The sequence below is a fragment of the Podarcis vaucheri genome (assembly GCF_965113315.1).
Source record: "Podarcis vaucheri genome assembly, chromosome: 7".
NCBI classification, from domain to species: Eukaryota; Metazoa; Chordata; class Lepidosauria; order Squamata; family Lacertidae; genus Podarcis; species Podarcis vaucheri.
Window position 1 is genome coordinate 69,935,022 of NC_138765.1, and position 17,044 is coordinate 69,952,065.

General features: G+C 45.8%; 1 protein-coding gene across 1 annotated transcript in view; it reads right to left on the reverse strand.

Annotated features, from left to right (window-relative positions):
- KAZN (kazrin, periplakin interacting protein) overlaps window positions 1-17,044 on the reverse strand; it is a 232,924-nt gene that overhangs the window by 155,543 nt on the left and 60,337 nt on the right. The window lies entirely within an intron of this gene.

Here is a 17,044-nt window from a genome sequence, read left to right on the forward strand (position 1 = left end):
AAAGAGAGGAAAGAAAGGAAGAGGGAAATATCAACCACGGAAAGGTCAGGGATGGGAGGATTTTCCCTCCGTTGTTCCTTTTGATGTTCCTCTAAATTGCTCCACTCTTCCGGAATTCCAGCCGGACTTGGAGGATGTCTAAAATTAGTTCCAGAACTGGAGCGTGTGTGCTTGTCTGCTGGGGCTCTCAGATCCATCCTTTTATCCTCTCTCAACAACGCTGACATGCAGATTTGCAGTGATATAGCATGGCACCCCCCCAAACCTAAATTGTGCTTGTTTCTGCATCAAGATTCGTTTTGTGTCCAGGCTGAACGATGGGGGTGGAGACGCTCCTTCAGGTATACTGGGCCAGGCCATTTAGGACTTTATAGATCAGCACCAACATTGATACGCAGCCATACATACCCAGTCAAAAATGCTGCCCAGTTGATCAATGCAATATGGGCCAATGGTGTGGTTCCATATAAAACAGCTTCCTGTGTAGATCTTGCAAGCCTAAAATTTGTTTATATGATGCTGAGATGGATGGACCACCGATTTTAGCTGAGATAACAGCAGCATCCTAAGTTTCTAGGTTCCATTCAGATAGCATAGCTAATAGTCCTTGTTAGAATTGCGCTCTCTCTCTCTCTCTCTCTCTCACCCCATGTGATTTTGTTTAATCTTTTAGGTAAGGAAGCATCACTGAGAAAAACCTGGTAGCGGATACATGAACAAGGAGATGTTCCGAGCACCAGGAGGATGCAATATCACATGCTGAGAGTGGGCTGGGATGTTGTTCTCACAAGCTCAAGCCTTGCTGCCTGCAGGTCGTTTGTTACATCTTGACCTTTGCAAAACACTGGAGGCGCATAAAAACCAGAACATCCAAGCAGAAGGGCTGTGTCTGAAGCAGCCCAATGGGCCCCGGCAAAATCCATTCATTGCAAAGGTATCTTGTCTTGCATGGCATCATTGCCAGTGCTCTGGAAACATTTCTTGGTGCAAATTGTGCCACTATGTTTCTTTTTTACTTTTTAATTGCTTACAGCTGCACAGGTGTTTTTATCAGCACTGCAGTGCATTCGGAGGGTTCCTTCTTCAGCTGTTGGACACCCCCCCTCACCAGCTTTGAGATTTTTTTTTTTGGGGGGGGTGGACACAGTTCCCACTACTGTCAAAGGAAACTTTGGTCCTAAACCCAGTGCCTAAGCCATGTTGGAGGGTGGGACTGTTTTTTAATTTTGCAGGGAGGAGGTGGGGGTCATGGATAGGATGTGATACCCCTCCCGCTCCTTGCATATGCAAACTCCACAAAAATTGCTCCACAACACGACTGCAAATAAAAAAAGGGTGCATGTTGTGCATTAAGCATAACACATAGTTTGACGCTTAGCGCTGTGGGTTAAACCACAGAGCCTAGGACTTGCTGATCAGAGGGTCAGTGGTTTGAATCCCCGCGATGGGGTGAGCTCCCGCTGCTCAGTCCCTGCTCCTGCCAACCCTAGCAATTTGAAAGCATGCCAGTGCAAGTAAATAAATAGGTACTGCTCCGGCGGGAAGGTAAACGTGCGCCGCTCTGGTTCACCAGAAGTCGCTTAGTCATGCTGGCCACACAACCTGGAAGCTGTACACCAGCTCCCTCGGTGAGCGCCGCACCCAAGAGTCGGCCACGACTGGACCTAATGGTCAGGGGTCCCTTTAACTTTACCTTTACTTATTAGCTTTTTTAAAAAAATAAAAATAAATCTAAAACAAGAATCCCAGACAAGGAAAATCTTGGGAAAACCACACTAAAATGAATGCAGTATTTTAAATCTGACTAATACCGCCCCTGCTTTTAAAATCTGCCATGGCTACTTCTGACAAAGCGGATTATTTTTGCTCAAAGAAGTTCATACAGCAATATATTGGAGAATCTTTTTCAAGGTGGGGTGGGACTCTTTTGTCATTGTTGCCTAGCCCAGGATCTTTTTGCTGGAGATCCCTTTCCCTGGGAGTCCCTTTCTTCTTGTAGCGACACCTGCTTTGGGGAGGTGGGGGCAGGCTGTGCAAACAGCAGTCGCCACCGTCTGACTCTCGATGGTCCATCTGCAGTTTCCAGGTCACTAACTCCCGCCCTGAAAGAGCCTCATGTATTTTAAATGTGCAGATTGGATGGGTGACTCATCCCTTCATCACCCCGCCATTCGCATTCTCGCCCGCTTTCCCCCTAATTTGTGAAGACAGGCTGTCAAGACCAGTGGGATGTGGCGAGGTTTGTGGGAAGCCCAAGGGGAGCGCTTTGCAAATGGGTTCACCAGGATATCTAAGTGGTCCTCAGCTCTGGCCCAATTATTAAAAGCAGGGAAGACACGGAATGCGGCTGCGAGGCTGCCAACTGGAGCCAGACAATTGCCATCATAACGGGCCGGCCCTTCATCAACTGCTATTCTGTTCCCAATCTGTTTGGAGCAGGGCTGGGGAACCTTCTTATCCTCTCAACCAGAGAGGTGCATTACCTTTAAGGCAACTATCTGGGGGCTACCTGCCAACGGAGGGTGGGCAGAAGGCAAACAATGGGGGCAACAGATGCAAATGTTACTCTGTCCAGAAGGCTGGCGGTAAGCTCAAGGACACATTCCAGCCAGGCAAAGGCTTCAAGGGAACGAAACAGGGCAAACTGAGGGGGCTGGGGAAGGCTCTGAGGAAGAGATAGAGAGGGCTGCTGGGGGAGACATTTAACCCTGGGGACTGAAACTGACCCCCCCTCTGATTTAGAGGCTCATTTTTTAAAAACAACAACAACAACAAAACACTAGCCTTAAGGTGGTCACTTACACAGTGTCACACAGATTTTGTAATATTTGCATGTGCTGATTTCACAGAACTGTAGAGTTGTAAAGGGACTACAGTGGTACCTCAGGTTACAGACGCTTCAGGTTACAGACTCCGCTAACACAGAAATAGTACCTCGGGTTAAGAACTTTGCTTCAGGATGAGAACAGAAATCACGTGGCGACGGCGTGGCAGCAGCAGGAGGCCCCATTAGCTAAAGTGGCATCTCAGGTTAGGAATGGTTTCAGGTTAAGAACGGACCTCCGGAACGAATTAAGATCTTAACCCGAGGTACCACTGTATGAGAGTCATCTAGTCCAACCCCCTAAAATGCAGGAAATATCTTGCCCAAAGTGGGGCTTGAACCAACAGCCGTGAGATTAAGAGTCTCATGCTCTACAAATTGGTGACTTCATGAGAGGGAGGTTTTCTTTCCCTCCTTTGCATCCTTTTTCTTTTAACTGGACTCAAACCCTCCAGTCTTCAAGGAGAAGTCTGAGCACCTGGTACTGGGAGTTCTTGTGTCAACACACCAAACACACCAATGGAAAATGAGTATATGGATTACAGTTGAATCTATGTGTTGAACAAGACCTGCTAAGCCATGTATTTGCCCACACTGGTTCTCGAAATAGTCAATAAACACTATCCAGTCCTCCTTATCTTCGTTTTCTCTTATCCTGTTCTTCAGACCAGCTAGTCCACCATATCTGAACAACTTACGCAGCCATTCTTCCTTAGTGGGTACTACACTTGTTCTCCACCTTTGTGCCAATAAGGTTCTAGCTGCAGCGGTGGCGTATAGTAGTAAACTCTTCTGTTTACTCTGGGTGACCAGATGCCTGTGGGAATCCTGTAAGCAGGACCTGAGCATAGCTGTCAACTTTTCCCTTTTCTTGCAAGGAATCCTATTTGGAATAAGGGAATTTCCCTTAAAAAGGGGAAAACGTTGACAGCTATGGACCTGAGTGCAATAGCTCTCTCCTTTCCTGCATTTTCTGACAACTGGTATTCAAACTGCAAAGGAGGGCACAGCCATTGGCGTTAGTAGCCACCCATAGCCCTCTGCCCCATGAAATGAAATTAAAGGTGAGGGAAAATCAGTGAGGGTATCCTGCCTCTCTCTCTCTTTGGGAGATTCCTGGGGCCCAGTCTGAAAATATTCGCAGGAAATCAAGATACCTGGATAGCTCAGTTGGTTAGAGCATGGCGCTGATAATGACAAGGTTACAGGTTCGATCCCCATTTGAGACAGCTGCATACACATTCTTGCATTGCAGAGGGTTGGGCTAGATGACAATGAAGGTCCCTTCCTACTCTACAATTCTACGAAACCACCCTGGACTTCTGAAAAGCCTTATCCCTGAGAAGTCACTTACAGAAAAGTGGCTCACAGAGGCAGAGCCGTCCAAGGAGAAAATGAGCGTGGCTGATCGGCCCATGCATTAGTAATGCCAACAGCCTCCCATGGCGTGGCCATTTCGACGGCACCACATGGAGAGGCGAAGGAGTGCACCGCTGGTGGAGACCCCAGCCGCCTCCTCCTCCTCCAGCGACAGCTGAAAGGGGCAGCGAAGGCCTAGCCCGTCAGGAATCAATGCCACTTCAAATTCATCTTCCATCACAGCGAACCTCCACAGCGCTCAAGGCAAAGGGGTTATTAATGGGCCGTGTCAACTGGTATGAACAATAGCGGGCGTCCCAAGAGTGCACCTCTTCCCTTGCCTTTCGTCTCCTGCTCCTTAGATGGCGGCTGACTGAAGTCGTCTGCGCAGCTGATACCTGTGATCAGCGGCCCCTCTCTCTTCCCAACGCATCACACGAGGCGATTAAAGAGCATGCAGAGAGCTCGGGCAACGTAATAATAAAAAAAATGGTAACAAGCGATTTGACTCGGACACGAGAAGACAATGCGCCAGGGATACTTGGAGATGGTGGCATTTGCGGGATTCGGGGAAATCAGCCAAACCCATTGCAAGGTGGGCTCATCGCTCCTCTGAGGTTTGGGAAAGGCTCCTAATGGGTCCAGCACAAGCCCCCTTGCTACATACTCAAGTATATAGGAGTTCCAGAGGTTGCAGTCTCTGACATGCTACTCATCCACAGCTCAGTGGCAGTGGGTCTGCTTTGCTCGAAAGAGGTATCAGTGGCACCCACCCTGTGGAACGCCCTCCCACCAGATTGTCAAAGAGAACAACAACTACTAAACTTTTAGAAGACATCTGAAGGCAGCCCTGTTTAGGGAAGCTTTTAATGTTTGATGCATTACTGTATTTTAATATTTTATTGGAAGCCGCCCAGAGTGGCTGGGAAAGACCAGCCAGATGGGCGGGGTATAAATTAAATATTATTATTATTATTATTATTATTATTATTATTATTATTATTATTATTAGGTTCAATCTCTGGCACCTCAGTGGGAAAGGATGCCCATTCCAAACCCGGGGGGGGGGGGAATCTACTGCCTGTCAGTGAAGACCAGACATGGGGAAACCTTTCTAAATGACACAATTCCCAGCCGGCGTGTGACGCAGGGTCAGAGGGTTGTGTAGCCTGGGAAGAGTCCTGAGGGCCAGACAGGGAGGCCTGGGAGCCGCACTCAACCCCAAGACCTGAGGTGCCCCATGATCAGCCAGGATAACTCAGATGGTTAGATTAGAACATGGTGCTGATAACGAATTAATTATGGATGGAAAAGTTAACAGAAAGGGTATGTGAAAGAAAACAATGTGAGAAACTACATAACTTTTACATAAAGTGGCCCTCCTTTATTACATATGCATCAAAGAAAGAACATGCATTTAAACCACCTAAGACACATGGGAGCATGTGGAATGAAATTTCTAAACCAGCAACTGTAGAAATAATTTTCTATTTGATTATATTACTAACATAATTACCTGGATGTAGTTAGGGCTGTGTTTTTTTTGGGGGGGGTAGGGGAAAACTGTACAGTGGTGCCTCGCAAGACGAAATTAATCCGTTCCGCGAGTCTCTTCGTCTTGCGTTTTTTTCGTCTTGCGAAGCACAGCTATTAGCGGCTTAGCGGTTATTAACGGCTTAGCGGCTATTAGCAGCTTAGCGGCTTTAAGAAAAAGGAAACAAACTCGCAAGAACTCGCAAGACGTTTTGTCTTGCAAAGCAAGCCCATAGGGAAATTTGTCTTGCGGAACGACTCAAAAAAAGGAAAACTCTTTCGTCTTGCGCGTTTTTCGTCTTGCGAGGCATTCGTCTTGCGAGGTACCACTGTATTTCATTGCTTGTATTTGATTATATGTTGTTCTTATATTCAACTAATAAAACATTCCAAAGAAAAAAAGGGGGGGAAGGTTCAGATTTGATCCCCATATGGGACAGCTGCATATTACTGCATTGCAGGGGTTGGACTAGATGATCCACAGGGTCCCTTCCAACTGTGTGTGTTTGTGTGTGTGTGGTGCTTTCCCCCCCTAAAACAATGTTTAGGGCTACTCTCGTTTTCCTACTCACATTGAAATACTGCCCCTCAATGAGGTCAAACTTAGATTCACAAAATGTTTAGGGGTATGCATACCCCTATGTACGCCCAGAAAAAAGCACTGTATATATGTACATATATGAAATAATTTCATTTATAAAAAAGAAAGTGATACATAAAAAAGAAGGGGAAGTGAGGGAAAGAAGAAACAAAGATGTGTACAAGAAAAAAGAGAATACACACACACACTGAGAGAGAGAGAGAGAGAGAGAGAGAGAGAGAAATCCAATATAAGATATTCCCATACATTCTTATATAAACTGGTACCTCAGGTTACATATGCTTCAGGTTACAGATGCCGCTAACCCAGAAATAGTGCTTCAGGTTAAGAACTTTGCTTCAGGATGAGAACAGAAATCGTGCTCTGGCAGTGTGGCGGCAGAAGGAGGCCCCATTAGCTAAAGTGGTGCTTCAGGTTACGAACAGTTTCAGGGTAAGTACGGACCTCCGGAACGAATTAAGTACTTAACCTGAGGTACCACTGTATAGTGTTATTAACGTAATGTTTATGTAGATGTTAATAGCGTACTACATTCTGCATAAACTCATTCCAAATGTTATCATATTTATCCAGACAAAGTCAGTCCATTCATAAGTTGCGAGTGTTGTGCCTTCCAACTAGGAAGGCAGAAAGCATCCCTCAAGCTGAACAGGCCTGAGGTCTGACTCAGTATAAAGACAGCTTCTCACCTTTCCATGTTGCTTGTTTTCCCCACTCTGGCACTGCCAAGCCCATCACAAGCCAAGCCCAGCTCCTCTGAAGTTTGGGCCTGGTCTGTTTTGGGGCTCACCCCATCCCTATTTGGCATCCTTCCCATTCAAAGAGACCTGTGATAACACCTGGAGTTCATAGCCTCTGGTGTGCTGCGGTGGAGGCTTTCCTGCGCACAATGGAGAGCTCAGACCTAGTTCAGGAGCCCCGCTGCCCCATTCTTATTCCCATTACCAGGTAAGTTGTGGGGAAGGGGTGGCTGTCAGGGGGTGCGTTAGGACTTGGAAGTGGTCAGCAGGTTTACAGCAAAAGTTAGCTGAACTCCCCTGTGCTCTTGATGTCATCGGCAGCACACAGAAGTTCAAACTTTGGAATAAAATAGCAGGGCCCCATTCCATACTAAGATTAGTTTTTGGAGGTGGAATGTCAGGGAACTGACATCGGAGCTAGAGGCGGAGGGAAGGCTTTCAAATGATGCTGGAGAAGGGCCCAGCAGGGAGAGAGGCAGCTCCGCAGGTGGGGAAGCAAATCAGCGCAACACCAGGGATACAGAGGGGCTGATGGGGGAATCGGAGAGAGGGCTCCAGGACTCTTCACCGGACACCAGCGGGGAGAGCACGGGTCCTCCACTACCCACGCCCACCCTGCGCAGAAGACTTCCGCGCAGAGAGAGTAGGAGGAGACTGGGTGTCAAACAACTTTTATGTTGGAAAAGATTTAAGAAACGCCCACTGACGGATTCTGCTAGCGACTGAGGCAGCCATGAAGTGAAGGGCTGCCCAGACTGAAAGGCAACAAAGCCTGAAGAGGCGGCAACTTACGCACGAGCAACCCATACACATTACATGGAAGAATAAGGAAACCCCGACGAAAGAACAGTGGCAAGAGAAATTGATGAATTATGTAGAACTGGCTAAACTGACATACAAACTGCGAGAAAACGACAACTGTGACTTTAAGGAGGAATGGGAAGTTTTTACAAACTATTTAAAAAGACAACAAAATGAACTGGACTCCTTGGCAGGTTTTGAATAAACATACACAAATTTATTGGTTGAGAATATGATGGCTAGACATGTAAGGATATGTACAATTTTATAATATGCAGAGAAAATATGTGAAGAGAAATCAGGGAGAGGAGCTGAGGGAAGTCCTTGGTTGGGGGGGAGGGAAGGGGGAAAGGGGGGGAAATAATGTATATAATTATGTGGAAATAGATTAATAAAAACTATTTACAAAATAATAATAATTAGTTTTTGTGGGGAGGGAGCTCATGTTATCACTGACTGCCTTCCAGCAAGCGGGAACCATCATTGGGCTACTAGCACTTGCTTTTCTCTGCCCTCCTCACTGCTTTTTCCTCTCGCACTGTGCCTATTCAATTGTGGTCCTCCAGGCAGGGACTCTCCTATCTTTGAATCAACATGCAGCAGAATATTTTATGCACCTTAGAAATGAATATTAATAACAGCAGCAGCAGCTTTTAAAACCTGAGAACCGTACAGCCCTTCCTGTGGATTCAGATGGGTGTTGCAGTCCAAAAACAGCTCTATGAGGTAATCTTACAAAGAAACTCGTCCCGGTATTTGTGTATTTAGCAGAGCACTAAAGCCAGCAAGGGATCAGCATTTGGGGTGAGAAGCAGTTTATTACCCAGACAGGTTAGTTTAGGGTAGCTCCTAAGTCACAACTTGAGGCTTTCCTGACACCCTCATCATCTCAAATGTTCAGCAGAGCTCCGGGAAAACTGGCCGCAATCCATCTCTGCTCTGTGTGTGTTTTTTGCCGACTCAGAACTTTTTCTTTAAAAAGAAAAAATGAATTCCGCCGTAGTTTCTTCAGCTGCTGACAGCTACAATCCTTTATATGAATTACAGGACCATTTACTGCAGAGCTGCACTGTCGGAGGGCAATGTAAACACACCGGAACGCGGAGAAGCCTGGGTAAAGAGGGGTGGCGCTTCTGTGAAAAGAGGCAGAGGTGGACTAGAAGTGTAGTGGTTAGTTCGCCAGACTAGGACTTGGGAGATCAGGGTTCAAATCCCCACTAAACCCTGAAGCTCACTGGATGACCTCGGGCCAGTCACTCACTCACAGGCTAAGCTGAATTGCTGAAATGTAGAATTGGGAGGGACCCCGAGGTGTGTGGTGCAGAGCCAGTGTGGTGTAGTGGTTAAGAGCGGTAGACTCATAATCTGGTGAACCGGGTTCACGTCTCCGTTCCTCCACATACAGCTGCTGGGTGACCTTGGGCTAGTCACAATTCTCTCAGCCCCACTCACCTCAGAGTGTTTGTTGTGGGGGAGGAAGGGAAAGGAGAATGTTAGCCGCTTTGAGACTTCTTCGGGTAGTGATAAAGCGGGATATCAAATTCAAACTCCTCCTCCTCCTCCTCTTCACCACCTAGTCCAAACCTCTGCAATCACTGAGGTGCCCACAGGAAGCATGCAACAGGGATCTGAGTGCAAGAACACTCTCCCCATCATTATCCCCAGCACCTGATCTTCAGAGGCACTGGCTTCCAACAGTGGAGGCAGGACCTTGCCACTGTGGCTGATAACTGTTGATAGATGTATCTTCCATAAGTTGGTCAAATCCTCTTTTAAAGCCATTCAAGTTGGTGGCCATAATCACATTCTATAGGAGCAAATCCCATAACTTTAGCTGTTCGCTGTATGAAAAAGTACTTTTGGCTGCCCTGAATCTTCCAACATGCAACTTCCGTGGGTGCCCCAGAATTCTAGTATTATGAGGGAGGGAGAAAAATATTTTCTCTCTCTCCACACCATGGATTCATTTGTTTCTGTGTGAGGACCACCTTCCGAACCCCTACTCCCTTTGCTTTTCTATACCAGGTCTATCTCTCTCAGTTGTGTGTTCACCTCTGCACATCAAAGCACTGGTGGCAAAGGAGCTCCTCTTTCTGGAATCCACAACTCCCTAGTGGGGAAGCAATGGAATTTCATCTCGTTCCACCCAAATCTTTATCCAAGGAAAAAAAAGGGGGTTCTGAATGAACTCGCTTGAATTAAACATTAAGTAAGCAAACAAACAAACACAGCCTCTGTAAGTCATAAGAAGCAAAGAGGTGAAAGGTAATCACATCTACAAACCACTAGAAATTCCAGCAGCTCTCCGCCAGGTGTTTACCTTCTGCAATCTTACCAGGCAAGTTTGATTGCAAGCCAATTTTTCCATGGTCATTAAGTTCCAGAAACTTCTTTCAAAGAAAGAAACTCAAGCTACAATTCTTGGGTTTCTGGACTTGGGGATCAGATAATACATTCTATGCTTACAAGGTGAGACTGTAGAAAATGAGCACACACTACTGTACTGGGGGGGGGATCATGTTTATATTAAATTTAATTCCTTATCCACCCCCCTCCACTTAGGAATGTAGGATGCTGCCTGGTACCCAAGTTAGACCTTTGATCCATATAGCTCAGCAAGGTCTACACCAGGGTTTCCCAAATTAGGGTCTCTAGCTGTTTTGGAGACTACAATTCCCATCATCCCTGACCACTAGTCCTGCTAGCTAGGGATGATGGGAGTTGTAGTCCAAAAGCAGTTGGAGACTCAAGTTTAGGAAAGCCTGGTTTACAGTGATTGGCAGCGGCTCTTCACAGACAGGACTTTCCCAAACATACCAGAAAATGAACCTGAGACCTTCTGTGCAGAACTGGTGTTCTATCACCAAGCCCCAGAGACACATATCAATATTAAGAGCCCATCAGTTCTTTGTCACCTTAGGACTTAACAATACTGCTGTGGACTGCAGCTTTGGACTGCATGCAAAGTACAGGGGTGGGGATTAAATTCTCAACATATTCCAGCCCACCGCAAAGTTAAAAAGAAGACACATTGCAGTCTGAAGCCGGGTAGAGATGAGAGGATTTCCTTAATTCTCTTCCTTTGTTGTCCCATGGGTTCATGCTGGCCTGCTCTCCACCATCTCCCGAGCTCCCGTTTTTACTAATCAGAAATTCTACAATTAACTCTGGGACCTGGAGCATGAATGGTGTTTTTTTCCCCCAGAGCTAAAATTCCGTTTGCATCTTTTCTTCCAATCTATGGCACTGATGCACATGTGTACACTGATTAAAAACACCACCAAGGGAAAAAACAAGGGGGGGGAGTGTAACTGCATCACAACACGATTCTTCTTGTGCAGTGTTTCATGGGCCTATATGTGTGCACACACACACTCCCACATTTTGGTAAACATGGGGCATGGGATAATCTTGATGGTGCGCAATGCCATTAAGGCTGGTGTGTGCTTTTGCAACTTTTTTAATCACTGTGTGGGCAGTGGGGAGAGGAAAATGAACAGAAAGCTCTAGCAAAACAGCACAAACAAAATGCCCTGTCCAAAATCCAGAAACGAGACTGAAGGCCAAAAACCCATCAATGAAATCACACCCGCAAACCAGTGCTCTTGCTACTGCAGCAACGTTGAGCTGAAATTATTTGTAAAAACAAATAAACAAAACATTTCAACCCTTCTGTTTCACCATCCAGACAGCCATTCAACTCTCCAAAACGCAGGATTCAACTGCATTTTAGTCCTTTCCCATATCTTCTCCAACCCACCCTGTCCCGCTGCCTTCTACCCTTTGCCAAATCAAGGAAAAACACGAAAGCATTCAATGACAGGGACAATCGGAAGCAAAAAAGGGGTGGGGGTGGGGAGTGACACCAGAAACAGACATGATAACAAAGGAGCAAACCTTGTTCCTCCATCGCTGGTTCACAGCCTTGTACTTTACAGGATGATGATAAACAGTGCAGACAATGAGGCCATCTGTTCCCAGGGATGAATTGAGCGACAATGAAGACAGGCTCAAACATGGAAAACAAGAGGGGGAAAGAAGGGTCCTTTCTCCCTGTGGGGTACAGAGGACGGAGCTCCAATCGGCAGCCTATTGGATACCTGTCAGACCTCCCTGGGGCAGATAGAAAACTCTCCCCACCAGACAAGGCTTGAAGACGGAAAGGAGCGTGCATGTGCATACGCTAGGAAGAAAATGGGTCCTAAAAATCACAGACTCCTCATCCAAGTCCAAGATGAGATTTGAAGAGCTCGTTGTCCCATATATCATGGAATGAAATTTAAGAACTTAGGAAGATAAGAGCTTGCTGGATCAGGAAAGCTTAGACCACCTAGCCCAGGATCCTGTTCTCATAGCAGCCAATCAGACGTTGAATTTCCTGATTTCCAGTCCCAGGAAACTCGTAAGCAGGACCAGAGCGCGAGGGCACTCAGTCCTTGTGTGGTTTCCAGCACCTGATATTCAGAAGCACGCTGTACCTGACAGTGAAGGTAAGAACATAGCTCTCAGTGATGGCGCCCACAAATAGCATTATCCTTTAGGAATTTGTCTAATCTTCTGAAAGTCGTCCAAGTTGGTGACCATCAGTGCTTCTTGTGGAAGTGAGTTCCAAAGTTCAATCATGTGGTGTTTGAAGAAGTATCTTGTCTTTCCCGTCCCAAATGTTCTGACATTCAGCTTCATGGGAGAGCCACAAGTTCTAGTGCTGTTGTTTTTCAATGTGTTTTTATTAAACATTTCTTGGTTTACAAAAGTATGTGCAATGTCTCTTTTTTCAAATTACATTTTCTACAGATCAGTTTCATTTGTTGAGACATTAGTGTTGCATTAGGAGGAAAAGGGGGAAAGAGGTGGAGTGGGGAAGAGGCCGGGTGGCGATGTTTCTATTTTACTTAATGTATGTGTTGGGTTTTGTGTCAGTGTCACTTGTGCAGGTTCTCTTTGCTATTTGCTTGTGTTCCTTTGGTGTTGAGAGAGGTTGGGGGTTGGCCTAGGGTGTGGTTGTTCATTTGTGATTGGCTGTGGTGAACTTTGTTTTCATGTGTGAGTGGGGTGGGTGGATGTTTCGGATCAGGTTTGCCATATTGATTCATATGCTGTTGGTGGATTCTTGTCATCTTGTTGGGCTGTGTATGTGATAAAGGGGAGCCATACTGGGGTGAAGCACAAGTTCTAGTGTTACATGGGAGAAAAACTTTTCTCTAGCCTCATTCTTCATACCACACACAGTTTTACACACCTCTATCGTGTCTCCTCCTATTCGCTTTTTCTCCAAACCCAAATTCTGCAACCTTTTCTTTTCTGAATCTTTCCCAACTCTACCATTTCTGAGGCAAGGTGACCCAAATTGTATTCCAAGTATGGCTGCATCATAGATCTGTTTAAGGACACGATGGCGTTGGCAGTTTTGTTTTCCTTTCCTAATGATCCCTAGCATGGAATTCACATTTTTTCCCCACCGCTTCATCTCAAACTGGGGAGACATCATCTCTGAGCAATCAACCACAACCCCAAGATCTCATTCATGGCTTTCATTTGCACCATTTCAGATCTCATGAACATGGTCTATTCCATATGCACTGTTACAATATACAATAGTCAGTGTAGTGTAGCCGTAAGAGTTTCGGACAAGGATTTGGGAAGCTAGGCTTCAAAAAACTACTTGGCCATGAAGTTCATTGAGCTTCGACTTTGGGGGGGGGGGGTCAGTCTCTGCTTCTTAGCCTAACCTACATCACAGGATTGCTGTGAGGATTAAATGAGGGAGAGGAAAACCCTGTCCGCCATCTTGAGTTTCTTGGGAATAGAGGCAGGAAGTAAATGCAACGGAAAATAAAATAATAAAATATAGCCTCCGAATCAGAGATTGTACATTTTATTTATTTATTAAAAAACATTTAAATTGTACACACTTTACATTTACATACCACTTAATATTTCATTTCATTTCATTTTCTCCTTTAATTTGTATACCGTCTTTCTATAATGCACAAGAAGGTCTGTATGCTGAAGAAACAACAAAATGTTCAACAAAGTTCTCACATCTCATATCAGTCTGATCCAGAACAAATAACTCACAGTAAAAAATACAACTAACATAAGCAACTTATATCAAATAATGTTCAAAAAATCCATTACAATATAATAGCACACCATCAAAAAATAGTACTCTCAGAATATCGCCCAATAATAACAATTCACTCTCAACTATTACAATAAATCGTTACTAAACCTTTCAAATATCTCTAAGCAGTATAAACACATCATTCTCTAGAACGTGAATCTTGTGTGCTTTCTGATGCCTCCCCCTCAAATCCACATCTGCAAAATCCTCTTCACCCTATGGGTCCCACATAATACACAATTCTTTACTCTAACACCTGATATAAAGGTTGTTAGTTCTACTCAAGAGTAAACCCACTGAGTTTAATTGGCCAAAGTTAGTCATGCCCATTATTTTTTATAGATGTATTCCAAGACCAACATTGGATACAATAGATAGACTGATATCCCTAGGATCTACCCTATTCTTTTGAATGCAAATTGTTTTAATATTGTATTTTCATGCTGTTGAAACTGTCCTGGGCCCTTATGGTGAAAGGGCAGGTAAGAAATCAAATTAATGACCGTGATAAAAAATCTGTGGACATTTTTTTGAACCAGGATAGCACCACGAAATCTGAAGAAACGTATCATCTGATTGAGAGCTGCGCTCCGATCCGCGTGTAAGTCTGGGAGAAGCCTTTCAGGTCGGCTGGAGCAAAACATAAGGAGAAGATGAATTTCTCCCCCAACCTTGTTCTGGCTGCATAGATGAAATATCAGCCGCCATGTTTCCTGAGGTTCCCATATTTATGAGAAGCAAGCGGCTAGGAGGAACAAGGGCTGGGTTAATGAATGTGCCGCCCCGTGACCTCCAGAGGCCACGCAACTGATCAATGAAGCAAACAAAGGAAACCGCGAGCAGATCAGTGGAGATGCAAGACTCTAAGGCCATCCAAGTCAATCAGGGACAGCATTTCCTCCGCTTCGACACCCCGAGTGGGGTTGGAGCAGCAAAAGAAAGGGATGCGGATGCAGAACACACATACACACATTTTGAAACAGATAAGCAGACGTTCCAGCAGGCGATGCACTACTTTAACAGCACGTCTTTGCAAAAAAAAAGAAAAAAAGAAAAAGAAAAAAAAGAAGAAGAAAAAAAAGGTTGGCGATAAAGAGGTGATTGGAGTCAGCAAGCCTGATAAGCCTGATAAACAGCCTCCGAAAGAGAATCCTGCAGGATTGCCACATATGCTCTTGAACGATATACCCACTGTATGGAAACTGACAACATGGCAGCGGAAATGGATCCTTCGTGCCCTAACAGTGGCCAACTGGTACTGATGAACTAGAAGAACAGAGATACGATTTAATCAATGGCTTAACACGACGGCGTTGGCAACATACATATGAACCGACAGCTGACAGACGCAGGCTTTCTTTGGATAAATACAATGATATTTAGAAGGAGTTTCCACAGAATAATATCAGGTTATTGGCAATTACATGCTCTACCACTGCGTACCTTCAAACACAAAACTAGGACACTAACTTCAGGGGTCACACACCAGTGTGAATCATGTGGCCCACATGAGATTGCGACCCGCCCAAAGAGTTTTTTTGTGGGAACAATGCCCCAAAATGTGCACGCCTGAAAGAAGTGCAGCTCAAAATTGCACAAGACCGTGCCATACATTTTGGTTGCTGTCCTCTCATAGGGAAAACTGGGGTGTCCGTTTCCCCAGGGAAGTTGGTGCGTATGCCACTTAGCTACTTTCCTTCTGTAATAGGAACACAGGAACCTGCCTCATACTGAATCAGACCCTTCAGCTAAGCATTTTCTACAATGACGGCTGACGGCTCTCTGGGGGTTCTGACTGAGGACAGACCCAGTCCTGCTTGGAGACACTGAACACTGTCTGTCTGCATCTATATTTCATTTATTACATTAATATTCCCACCTTTCCTCCAAGCAGCTCAAGGTGGCATCTATAGAATCATAGAACTGTAGACTTGGAAGGAACCCCAAGCGTCACTTAGTCGAACTCTCCTGCAATGCAAGAACCTCCACTAAAGCACTCATGACAGATGACCACTCAACCTCTGCTTGGAAACCACCAAGGAAGGAGAGACCACCACCTCCCGGAGACGACTGTTCCACTGTCAAACAGCTTTTACTTCCAGAAAGTTCTTCCTGGTGTTTAGTCGGAATCTCCTTTCTTTTATCCTGAAGTCATTGGTTTGAATCCTTCAGAGCAGGAGAAAAACAAGCTTGTTCCCTCTACCAGTTGACAGCCCTTGAGATATTTGAAGATGGTTATCATATCTCCTCTCAGTTCCCTCTTTTCCAAGCTCACTTCCCCACTCCTCACAACCACCCTGACAAGGCAGGTTAGGCTGAGACCCTGTGACTGGCCCAAGGTCACCCAGTGAGTTGCACGGCTACGTAGGGATTTGAACCCAGGCTTCTGATACTCTAATCCAGGCATAGGAAAACTCGGCCCTCCAGATGCTTTCGGACTACAATTCCCATCATCCCTGACCACTGGTCCTGTTAAGCTAGGGATCATGGGAGTTGTAGTCCCAAAACATCACTAGCTGATGTTCCGCCATGGAGCTCTGGCCCTTTCCCCTTCTTTCTTTTCAATACCAATCCAACCTTTCATTCTTAAAGGTGGCCGATGTTATAGACAAGAAGCGATAGCCCCCCAACAGCTGAAACCAGGCCTGGAATATATGACGGGACTCAAACGAGCTGCTGAGAGGGTTAAACGGCATGCCCCCCGCCCAAGCTCACTGCAGACGATGCACAATGGCCTGCAGAGCAAGACCACACGGCTTCCTGGTGTGCAGCATTTCAAACCTTCCCCCATTAAGCGCAGCCCACCAGCAGCGCCTCGTCTGCTGCTCGAGTGCCTATTAATAACCAGATGTTGCTTTTGCTGTTTTGAAGCGTCCAATATACAACATGTCATAGCCCAAAAGGGTGGTGGGAAGGAATATGGATCATATTCCACCTACCACCTCAGGCTCCCGAAATCTCTGCATCCTCACCCCCCACGAGATGCAGCGTTCCTCTGATCGCGGTGGTGCAATTACAAGCTTTGCTGAACACCGATCTGCAAGAGCCAGCCAAGAAAACGG